Consider the following 11780-nt stretch of genomic DNA (forward strand, 5'->3'; position numbering starts at 1 on the left):
CACCTGCCCCAGCTCCCAGCCCTTTAAGAACCTCCCCCACCAAACTATTGGCTGCTGTAGTGACCTCAGGGCTTCTGGGGGCTCATGGACAGCTCCCCATGCAGCGCAGGGCAGTGGGAATCACCCCCCCCCAACCAGGCAGGAGCCAATGTGTGCTGACCTTTTTGTTTGGTTTTTTTTAAAGGGCTGGAAGCTGGCCTGGGCAGGGCAGCCTTGGTGGGGCTGGGAGAGTGGGTGGGGTTGGGGGGCTTGTGGCATAGCCCCCCCATGTGGCATGGGGCAGTGAGGGGCAGTGGGGATCACCTCCCGCCAAGCTGCAACTGGTGAGTGGGGGCTTTTTTTTTTTTCAAAGAGCTGGGAGCTGGGGCAGGCACGGCAGCCATTGAGAGCGGACGGGGGATGGGGCCTGTGTGATTCGGAGATTTGGTGGATTCGGCAGTAGCCAAATCTCTGAATCAGATTCGGCTGAATCAATTCAGGACAGTGATTTGAATCACCGAATTGAAGCCCTGTCCCCCTAATCGGCTGAATCTGAATCTGAAGTGAATACTAGCCCCTTTGCACAGGCCCACTAAACACCAAAAGCATTGTACTACATTCTATTTCCACCACCTTTGTCCCCTAACCGTACAAAGCAGTGGTCAGCAATCTTTAATAAGCTGTGGACCAGGAAAACCTGATTTCAGTTTAACCCGATTCCAGGGATTTGGTGGCATGCCAACAGTGGGGGCAGAGAGAAAGGGTTCCCTGCACTTGAGCCAAGGTTAGACAGATGGAAGCTGCAGCCTCTTGTCACAGCTTCCCCCCTGCCACTGCATGTGAGCTCAACTTCCAGTCAGTGAGGGGATGGGGAGCAGCAAACTGTGTCTACATGTGGCTTGAACAGACATTCCGTTTCTCCAGGGAGAGTCCCATCTCTCTCTGGAGAAACCACAAGTGTACAGAAGTGCCTATTTTTTCTTTCAGAGAACAAGTGGCCACTTGGGGAGAAAAATAACTTGGGAACAACTTGAGAGAAGTGCCTCCCCAAAGAATACCTCTCAGGAGGCAGAACATCTGTACAAGCAGCAAACACAAGAGACCTCCAAAATCCCAGCATGCTCTGCTGGTTCTCCTCTTTTCCCTCCCACAGAGGGAGGGACAATGTCCATGAGTCCCAGCATGTAGGGAACCTGCCCTGCCCTCCCCCCCCCAAGTGCTTCATGCTGGAAAAGCCCAGCACTGAAGCAGTTAGGAGTGTGTTCTTCTCCTGGCTTGTTCCCTCCCTGAATCATATTGTAGCACTTGGGTGAAGGGAAGCACAAGTTTCTGAGCTTTAGCTGGGCACAAACGCAGCAAGAGGGAAGGAAAGCTGGAGGGCTCTTCTGTGCACAGCATAGATCCCAACCTCCACCTTCCCTGACCCTGATGACTCCTGCCTACACTCAGTTTTTTAAAAAATGCCTGCAAAGCTCCCTGCTGGGCTGCTTGCTCTAGCTGCCCACATTGTAAGCTCTTTGCTTCTTTGTTTGAGCTTTTGTACAGGTCATTTTTTTTCTGTCAAAAACACACCTGAGAGAGTAGAATCATAGAAAGTTAGGGTTCACAGGGACCTCAGGAAGTTGCATCTAGTTCAGCCCCCTGCTCAAAGCAGAACCATCACCAACTAGATCATCCCAGCTGAAGCTTTGTCTAGCCAGGTCTTGAAAATCTCCAAGGATGGACTTTCCACCGCCTCTCTGGGTAACCCGTTCAAGTGTTTTACTACCCTCCTAGTGAGAAAATTCTTCCTAATATCTAACCTAAACCTCCACTGCTACAGCTTGAGACCTTTGCTCCTTGTTCTGTCATCTGCCACCACTGAGAACCGTCAAGCTCCATCCTCTTTGGAACCCCCTTTCAGGTACTTTAAGGCTGCTATTAAATCCCCTCTGTCTTCTCTAGACTAAATAAGCCCAAGTTCCCTCAGTCTTTCCTCATAAGTCATGTCCCCCAGCCCCTTCACCATGTTTGCTGTTCTCCGCTGTACTCTCTCTGATATCTCCACACCCTTTCTGTAGTGGGGGGCCCAACACTGAGCACAGGACTCCAGATGTGGCCTCACCAGTGCTGAATAGAGGGGAATAATCACTTCCCTTGACCTATTGGCAACACACCTATCAATGCAGCCTAGCATGTCATTAGCCTTCTTGGCAACAACGGCACACTACTGGCTCATATTCAGCTTATTGTCCACTCTAAACCCCAGGTCCTTTTCTTCAGAGCAGTTGCCCAGCCAGTCAGCCCCTAGCCTGTACTGGTGCAAGGGACTGTCCCTCCCAAGTGCAGGACTTGGGATTTGTCCTTTTTGAACCCCATGAGATTCCTTTTGGCCCAATCCTCCAATTTGTGTAGGTCACCCTGAATCCTAGCTCTACCACCAAGTGTATCAACTACTCCCTCCAGCTTCGTGTCATCCGCAGACTTGCTGAGCATGCACTCCATGCCATCTTCCACATCATTGATGAAGACATTGAGCAAAACCGGCCCCAGAATCAACCCCTGGGGCGTTCCACTTGATACCGGCTGCCAACTAGACATTGAGCCATTGACTACTACTCTCTGAGCCTGATGCTTGAGCCAGTTTTCTATCCACCTTACAGTCCATTCATCCAGCCCATACTTCCAGTAGTCCTGAGTGATTTGATTGCATGTATGCAGTCCATGCTGCCTATGCTAGTCTCCACTGCCCCCTCTCCCCCACCTCCCAGCTGCAGCACGGGCACAGAAGATGCACTGCCATGTCACAGCTCCTCTGCCTAGAATGAGACAGGGTTGGGCAGCAAGAAGCTGTGAGGGGAGGGGAGGGTGGAGAGAAGCAGTAGTGCAGGGGATGATGGGAGGCTGTGTAGGGCTAGTAGGTGCAAGCACAGCTGGAAGCTGCTCAGCCTTGACACAGCTCCTTGCTGACTGGCCAAGGAGCCATTTTGGGCTCAAGCAGCTTCCAGCTGCACCCTTGCTACTGCCAATTCTCCAGGCACCCTGTCCCCCTTGCTTGTAGCATAGGATGCAGCTTCCATCCCATGGGGAGATGCACCAGGGCTACCTACAGTAAAGCTGTGGAAGGCAGAGAGGATGGGGAGGGGGGAGAAAGAGAGAAGTAGAGGAAGCATGGGTATAGTTGCAGCTCCCTGGGCCTGGCACAGCCCTCACCAGCTGGAAGATGAGCCTGCATGCAGCCAGGGAGTGGGGGGCACTGGGAGAAGCAGTGGCAGCTGGGACATAAGCAAACCCCTCTAGTTCCACTGGGCAAATCCCATGGCTCAGTGGCCTGTGGACTATATGTTGCTGACCCTTGTTATAGTGATTTACTTATTAAAATAAAAAAAAAAATCTTTAATCATAATCTACATGTACAAGCATTTTTTTCCTTTTCTGCCAGTTATCAGTATCAGTGCATAAAATACAACAAAGTACTAAAACTGTACTGAGTTTTCTTGACAGGACTCCACGCAGAGCTTTTTATTTTGCTCACTTCACTTTGCCGACCCTTAATAGAATTGTCAGGGATTAAAATCAAAACTGTTCAGCCCAATGTGATTCTAAATATTGGTGTGTGAATGTGTGTGAAATAATGCTGAAATAAAAGTATATCCACTACATGAAGAGAGAGATCTTTTATTTCTTATGTCAACAACACACATTTTGTTGGAAACCACATTGAATAATTTCTTTTTGCTGATCCCTGGAAGGGGTTTTAGCAGATGCGTATTAAGTGTGAAAAAATAGCAACAATTTAATTCTTATGGATCTTTAAAGTGAGCAATGATGATGATTATAGCGAGTGAAATTGTAGCAGCTATTTTTCTTCCTTAGCATTTGTTGTTTACTGTTGGCTTTAAAAGCAATGAGAAGAAAAACGTAAAAAATCAACAAGGACTTCAATTGACAAGCCTAATATAGATACATAAGTCAAAGTAACAGGTCACGTGACATCTTCTCTGATTCCTTAGGTAGGTCTATTGGCCAGCAAACAGCACTGCTGAAGGGCATGCATTTTTCATTTGTGTTGCCAATATTTTGTCCAAATAATGTGTTTATAACATTCAGGATTACTGTACTATTCATTTGTATCATGGGCTGAGCTGCACTACAGTTCAAGTCACCATAACAAAACAGCAGCAACATTACCAGGGAAGGCATTTGATATTTTCAGCTGTTTATTTCTAAGGTTTAGTGCATTCATCTTAATGTCTAATACATTGTCACTTCTGTCCAGTTGTTTTGAAGAAATGATAATAGACTCATACGTTTGGGGTGTTTTTCAAAGTTGTTACTTTTCAGTGAATTGGGATCAGGAAAATGGCATCCCATCTTAAAAGATGGATGTGTGTAGTAACATTTTGTGTTAAAAACTGCATTTTAAGCAATAGAGACACTTCAAGTTCAATTGTGATTTTAGGCCTTCTTTCAAAAAACTCTGACGTATAAATTATGCTATCCTGATTTTAGAATTTGGAGGCACATGGAATCGCTTAAATGAAATCTCTTCTCATACTTCCCCTTGCTCTGTATAATTTAATATGTGGTTGACCTTCATGATGTAGATGTTTAATAATACATCCACATCATGCTGGAGTAGCTGGACTGGTCAGCAGATCCCCAGAGCATAGTCTACCAACAACTATGTCCAATTCCGGGGAGGAAAAAAGCTGGTGAATGGTCCCTAAATCCTTGGGAGCATACCTTGCTCCCTCCATCCCAGTTCACCAAGCTGGCCCTAAATCCAGCAAATAAAATAGCCTATATAGTTAATTTCCTGCCCTCCTCTCTCACTCTGATGATCTTCTTTCTCTCAGAAGACAGATACTTGGCATTTTGAAGTTCATTGCTGTCCTCATGTCAGCAGAGAGAGTACATGCACATATTTGTGGCTTCTGATTTATGATCACGTAGCTCAGTTTAAGATCTATAAATTGAGTCTGGCTTGCACGTACATTCTCCAGTACCAGGAGCCACACCCAAAACCAATCTAAATTAATGAGGGTGCAGTGAAGGGTAGATGGGATTTGGGGTAGGGTGGGAGAAGGTTAGCAGGTCTGTGGGAGGTTTGACAAGACTTGGGGGCTGGTATGTCGGGGGGGGTTGGTGGAACTGTGGGGGGGGTTGTCCATCTGGAGGAAAGGGGCAAAATCAGGGGTCTAAAATAGCCCACTCAGGGTGGGGAGTTAGGAATAACACAGCCCTGTGGCTAGGCTGAGCAACTGAACTTTCCCAGGCCTAGAGCTATGCTCCAAGCATGTATAGACATTTATTAGATTGGGCTAACCTGTTCCCAATCTAACGTAATTCATCTCCTCAAGTAAACTAAGACCAGACTGGCCATGTTTTGCCTGATCTAAGTTCCCTGAACTTCTGTTCCCTAACCTTAATTAAGTCAATCAAAGTGTAACTTCTGCATGTCCCCAGAAGTAGTTAGTCGTGTTAGTCAGCCTATGAAAGGTAAGTTAAGAAGCGTTTTTCTTGTAAAATATGTCCTCTGATGCATAATTTTATGAAGCACTTTATGATCAACATTTAGATGGGCATGTTGTGTTAAGTCTTCACTGATTTCAGTCTGTTGATTTAAAATAAGCCCTTGTTTTGAAAGTAACTTCACAAACTAAAATATGTAAGAGGCATTATTATCTCTTTTAGGCAAACAATTTACTCTGATCCTAAACTGGTCCTTCCTTTTTCTATATCAAAAGCATAAAGCAGTGGTAAAAGTTTGTTAAAATAGCGAAGCTAGGTCCAGTGAACATTTCATGTGGTTAGCACTGGCTTACGATTTGTATTTTACTTTGTAAATAAAGCAGGAAACAAAGATGAAAGATGAATATAGGCACCAAGAGCATCTATCATTTGCTCATAGTTCAGATTTGAGTACTAGTTGTTGCAACAAAATAGCAGTTTTAAGCATAACTCTAAAACTGTAACCCTCATGTCTATTTTTCCTGAATAAAACTAGGGAAAACGTAATGCTGAGGTAGAAGGGCTGTTCTATTTCAACGGCAGAAAATATGACAACTGTATGGCGGGGGGGGGTATCTCCAATGGTTTTGCTGAGAGCTAATCACCCATAAAACTAGACTTGTCAGGAAATGGCAATCTATTGAAGAAAGTTGAAAGTAAGATCTAGCCTACAAAAACTGAGCCGTATTAGGTTTGCATTGAGTCCCAGTGGAGGTAATTAGGTCTGCAAGTGTAATCATCCAATGTAATAACTGCCTTTGTTCTCACCAGGCAGTACTTATTTCAGTTCACTGTCTGAGAAATGGGAATATTCAATGTCAATAATCAATTGACCTAAATAAAGAAATATCTTGCAATTCAAAAGACTTCAGAGGTTTTGTAAAAAAGGTATTGTGGGAACCAGAGAATATCTAAAATTGGTCCCTTTGGCCATAATAATTTGATTGCATCATATAAGCAATTAAAGATGTAAAGTGTGGATTACTCATTCTTTGTTTACATGAGATGTAAACAAAATCCCAGAAGGACAGACTGACTTGGAAATTTAATTAACAATATGGGGCCAGGCAGTGGATTATTGAAACCACTGGTTACAGAAGGGAAAAGGAAATGCAGAGCAGATGAGGTAAGAGTCCTGAGAGTGACAATTCCTGCTAGATCCCGCTCGGGGTAGGAAGTCTGTCACCTTTATAACCAAGCAAAAGTTCATATGGGGTGAGGATGGGGGAAGGCAGAAAAAAGGCAGAAAGTCTGTCGTCCCTCTATCAGGAAAACTGCACAAGCATGTCTCAGGTCCCCAGCAGGCTCTCTCTCAAACCCTAAAGAAGGATGTTTGCCAGATTTATTCTGACAGCAAAACCTATCACCCTACACAAGCCCAAGAGTTTAGAGGCAAGGGAACAAATAGTGAAGGGCATTATGAATCTCACACTGACTGAATAATTAAGATTCAACTAATAGTTTCAAACTCAGCTTGCTAGATATCAATGCCTGGCCACCAAGTAAACATCTGATCTTTCACTTTGAAGTAGCAAACACTCCCACTCAAATAGGTAGGAAACAGGAACCTTCTTGGAAGCTGTATCTGCTTAATAATAGGTAAAGAGGTTCCTTGTATTCCCCTCTTCCACTTTTGCATCAGTGGGGCCATATGGTCATGATGTATCTAATGTGTAATGCAACCCCTGTGACTAGGTCCCAGGAACTGAACCCAGGGGCTTTGGAGCTAAAATTATGCACCAAAACTAAGAGACACAGGGTGATTAATTCAAAGACTGATTCATAACCCTTTGTTTGATCTATCCAAGAGTTCAACTGGGAAAACATGAGATGTACACAAAGAATGTAGAATCTGGAGCACTTTGTTTAGAAAATTCAAATAACTGGTGTAGAGTTGGAACATACAGTATTTTATTGGGATGATGTGTGTGTGGGTCCAACCAATGATTTGTAAACTTTCTCAAAACATTTTGATTCCTATTCTCTGTGTTTATTCATCCCATTACCATCTTTACCTTTTGACTATACCCTGATGGTTTTAAAGATTTTTTTCCCCAGTATAGATCTTAAAACTTTTCGCTGGTGAACATATTGCCTAAGCCTTCCATATAATCTGTGCGTCTCAGTCGGTATTTTGCCTTTGACTTCAAGAAGAGGAGAACCAGGGCTTGAATTTAACTTCAGAATGTAGACCCCCGTTGTGCTCCAACGCATTCCACTGGTTCTGATCTCACATGAATTACAGGCCTATTGAATTCCAGCCGGGGGTTATGGGTGCACAATAGATACAGCTCTGGACTCTCTGATCCCATTTCCCTAAAACTTCTGTATTCAGGCAAATCTCTCATTCTCAATTATATCACTTGGCATTTTGCCCGAGAACTGATGCCATGATTGGGCTTCATGCAAACTGTATACTTTAATAATTAGTGTCTCCAATCATGCCAGCACTTACGTGACTAGCCTCACTGAAGTCAATGGAATTATATGCTTATAATTAAGCATATATGTAAATGCTTATTCAATCCGACTCCACCTTCCCACTCAGTCTATGCTTTCACTTGGAAACCCAATGCGAGTCTGAAAACCTAAATTGTATTTACAGCTAAGAAAAAAAGGAGTTGCTGTTCATAATGTTGATGAAACAGATTTTTTTTTTAAAGTTGTCATATGGTGCGTCTTTCCTCAGTTTTCTTCTGTCTTTCTTTTTGTTGCACACGTCTACATTTTCACTTGCTGTCCTTTAAATGAACCACATTAATCTCTACTGAATTTGACCCAACAAATGAATATTAAAATTGAGCTGGAAATAACTGTTGGAAAGGCATTTTATTTGACAGGTTTCTCGGTTTCTTTATGCAAGTTGCCCACTACTGTAAGACATGCACTGTATATTGATTGTATACATGCCACACACAAGAATTCATTATAAATAGCGAGTTCTTTTAAGTAAGTTATCTAATTTATTCTAAGTGGCAGCATATGCACGCACATCTGCCAAGATATATTTAAAAAATATGTTAGTTTCTTCCATGTGCTGAGTATATTTGAAGAAAACCAACATGTTTGGCATTTGTTATGCCCCTCTATGTTTTACATACTCCTGTTTCACCAACGGGTTTCATTAATCCAAATACCAAAGAGCCTTGTCTCGCACACAAGAGGAAACTGGAGATGTCTTCAGGTAAAGAGAACAGAAGTGTAGAGCAAGGACCTGAAGGGTTTGGGGGTTTTTTATTATTAACAACACTAGTTTCACCTCTTCTCACAGCACATCCACTTCATCTCAGTTACTATTCATTAGTAGTGAACATCCTACATCACCCTCCCAGACACCATATTTTTACCTCGTGCCCATGCTTTTACCCCATGATAACTAAAAGCTAATACATCATACCTTACTATCTGTCATAGAGGGATAAACTACTACAGCATAAAAGTGGGGTAAAAGTTTATGCCTCTCTGAATCTGTTAGTCTCATCTGCCACCCTGCCCTGCTTTCTACAGATAAAAGCACAGATACAGAATAGATGAAGTACCATACACTCCTTACCTTTTACCTCATAGTAACCTGCTTATGTACCCATTCCCTTTGTTTATTTATCAAAGTAGAATTTCCTGCAAAAAAAATTCTGATTCAGAACATGAATCCAGACTTTAATCAGGATTCATATCATCCAAATTTCCAGGAATTTTGGATCTAGGTCTTGTTTCAACACATAGAGATGAAGCCATTAGCAAGACACATTTCTGGGTCTGGATTGCAAACCTCCTCAAAGTTTGGAGATTTGGTTCAGATTTGGCATCTCTCCTTGCTTACACCTACCCCACCACACTGCATATGTTAGAAAGAACTGAGTTTCCTTGACCTGTTCATAAATTGCCAATGCTTGATATTCTCTGTCAGTCTCTGCTCTTCGGTAGTTATTCCGATAGAGAGTAGGAAATTACTCTTGTCGGAACCAAAAAGCTAGATGTATTTGACCTAGCCAAGAGCTTTTCTCAACCCAGATCTGTACTTCATACTTAGAGAAACAAAAAACACATTCTATTGCCAATATCCTGCAAATTGAGTAGAAAAACGCGGTGGGAAAACGTATTTCAGAACCTACTTGTTGTTATGGAAGTCAATAGCTGCTGTATTGTTAATATGTCTTTTGCCTCCTTATATCATTTTAGAGTGTTACAACCACCGCAAATTTGATTGTTAGCAAACCATAAGCAGTATGATGTGTTACAGAACCATGGAGAAAATAATCCATAGAAAATCTTAGAAATGCACATGCACTTTTCATAGAAGTACAGATCATAGAAAAATCAGGGAAAAAGAGGCCTTCAGATGTCATTTAGTCCAACACCCTGCATGAGGCAGGATCATCCCTATCCAAACCATCGCATCTAAGTCCTTGTGTAACAAATTCCTAAAACTCCACAATTAACCCTGTTGCACAACTATAATCACCCAAAGCTACCCACTCTGCCACAGGGAATACAGGGAGACAACCGTGATCCAAGTTCTGTTGCTGCAAGGGTTATTCTGACCAACTCTACATTATATTGTAATTTTCTACTTGTCCTGCCTAGGTCTTAAAATAGTTTTGTGTCCTGTGACCTAAGCTTATTCTGCTACAAGAGTAGTAACAAGAGGGTTTTCAGAGAAATAACTTGGAATGCAGTTGAGAACATTTTAGGATTAAATAAGCATGGTGTCGTTCTTGATATTAAAAATAACCATTCTAAAACATGTCTTCTAAAAACAAAACTATTAAATGAACTGATAACTGAACTAATTTGGAAACAAGATCTGGTGTGTCAGATACTCTTTCCATAAGCATAAAATATCACTTTGCCAGCATATCACCATTTTCATAGGCTAGGTCCATTGCACAATTACTAAAAAAAACTAACGGTTACTGTCAGGGATCCTCAAAATCCATTTACCATGGAAAAACATGGAATCTGTGTTTTTACAGAGCATCTTTAGAATTGCCAAGAAAACCCAACCCCCCTCTGAAAATAAAATGCTGGCTTCAGGCTCTGTGGCAGCCCGCTGAGGGGAAAACACCACCAGCACAAAGGGAAACAGCCAAGACAGTGGCTGTCTCCCTTCTCCCACTGTTACTGAATTGCCAAGAGAGCTGCCTGTTGCCCAGCCCCTGCCTGCCAATCAGCAGTGAGAGGTGGGGCCGCATGAATGACAGCCCTCTTGGCCAATTACCTTTGAGGGGGAGGGCCACTGCTGAGGCGCCTGAGCCAATCAGCATTGTGTGGGGGGGGGGGGGGGAGGCTTGCTTTGGAAAATGAAGATTTTTGTGGGGTTTTTTTATCAGAGAAGTTTGTTTTTTTTTATCATGGAAAACTCGGATGTGTGGTAATCATCACTCGTACCTGATGCACCAAGCAGGATTATCTAGCTCACCTAATAAGGAAAAGCCATGCAAGTTGGGAATGCAGAATGACTGACTGACTTGCCTGGTCCCCCCCCAAATTTCAAAATTTCCAACAAACTCTGTGCTAACTTAGTGACCAATGGTATTTCCTTTTGGAATGGCTTCGAAACATGGCCCGGTCCTGCTCCCATGGTTTCCACAGGTACAGAAAAAGGCATACCATGCATGAAAAAGTACGAGGTTTCTGCCAAGTCAAATGTTTTTATCTACTGAAAATTTCAAACATTATGAAAGCATCATGCTTATAGTAGAGTTTAATCCTAAACAGCTATTTATTTTATTGATTTGTGTAGGGCTTCATGTCATACCAGCTGTTTGCTTACAGAGATTTAGAGCATTACCTCAAAGGAGACAGGAGCGAGGAATTCACCAAGGCCAAATCTAATAAAACGTCTTTATCATAGCTGGAAGATCACCAGTTTGTGAATCCAGCGAACAGTGAAGGAGAGAGAACACCAGATGTGAGGCATCCGAGGTATCAAAGGTCTGAACCAAGAGAATTTTGAAAATTAGTGGGATTTAGGCACCTCACTTATTTAGGAGGTTTTGTTGTAGCAGAACACATTTTTGGGAGCTTGGCTTAGTCTCCATGGCTTACAAATAAACTTGTATTCTGGGGGCACAAGAGTCTTAGTTAATACCAGGCTGACCAGAGATGGTGGCATCCCTTCCCACCCCTGGGTGGCTGCTAGTTGTTAGAACACCTTCAAGGGAAACAGAAATTAAGGCATAAAACAAGGGGAACTGATTGAATGGAGAGTAAAATAATAAAAGGGGAGAGGGCCAAGAACTGAAGAAGAAAATAATGAAAGTATGTGTGGGGTGGGGAGAGACTCCCTCCTTTCCAACAAAACAAAG

Source organism: Gavialis gangeticus, unplaced genomic scaffold (genome assembly GCF_001723915.1).
Source record: "Gavialis gangeticus isolate Ggan-Ray unplaced genomic scaffold, GavGan_comp1, whole genome shotgun sequence".
In the NCBI taxonomy this organism is placed as follows: domain Eukaryota; kingdom Metazoa; phylum Chordata; order Crocodylia; family Gavialidae; genus Gavialis; species Gavialis gangeticus.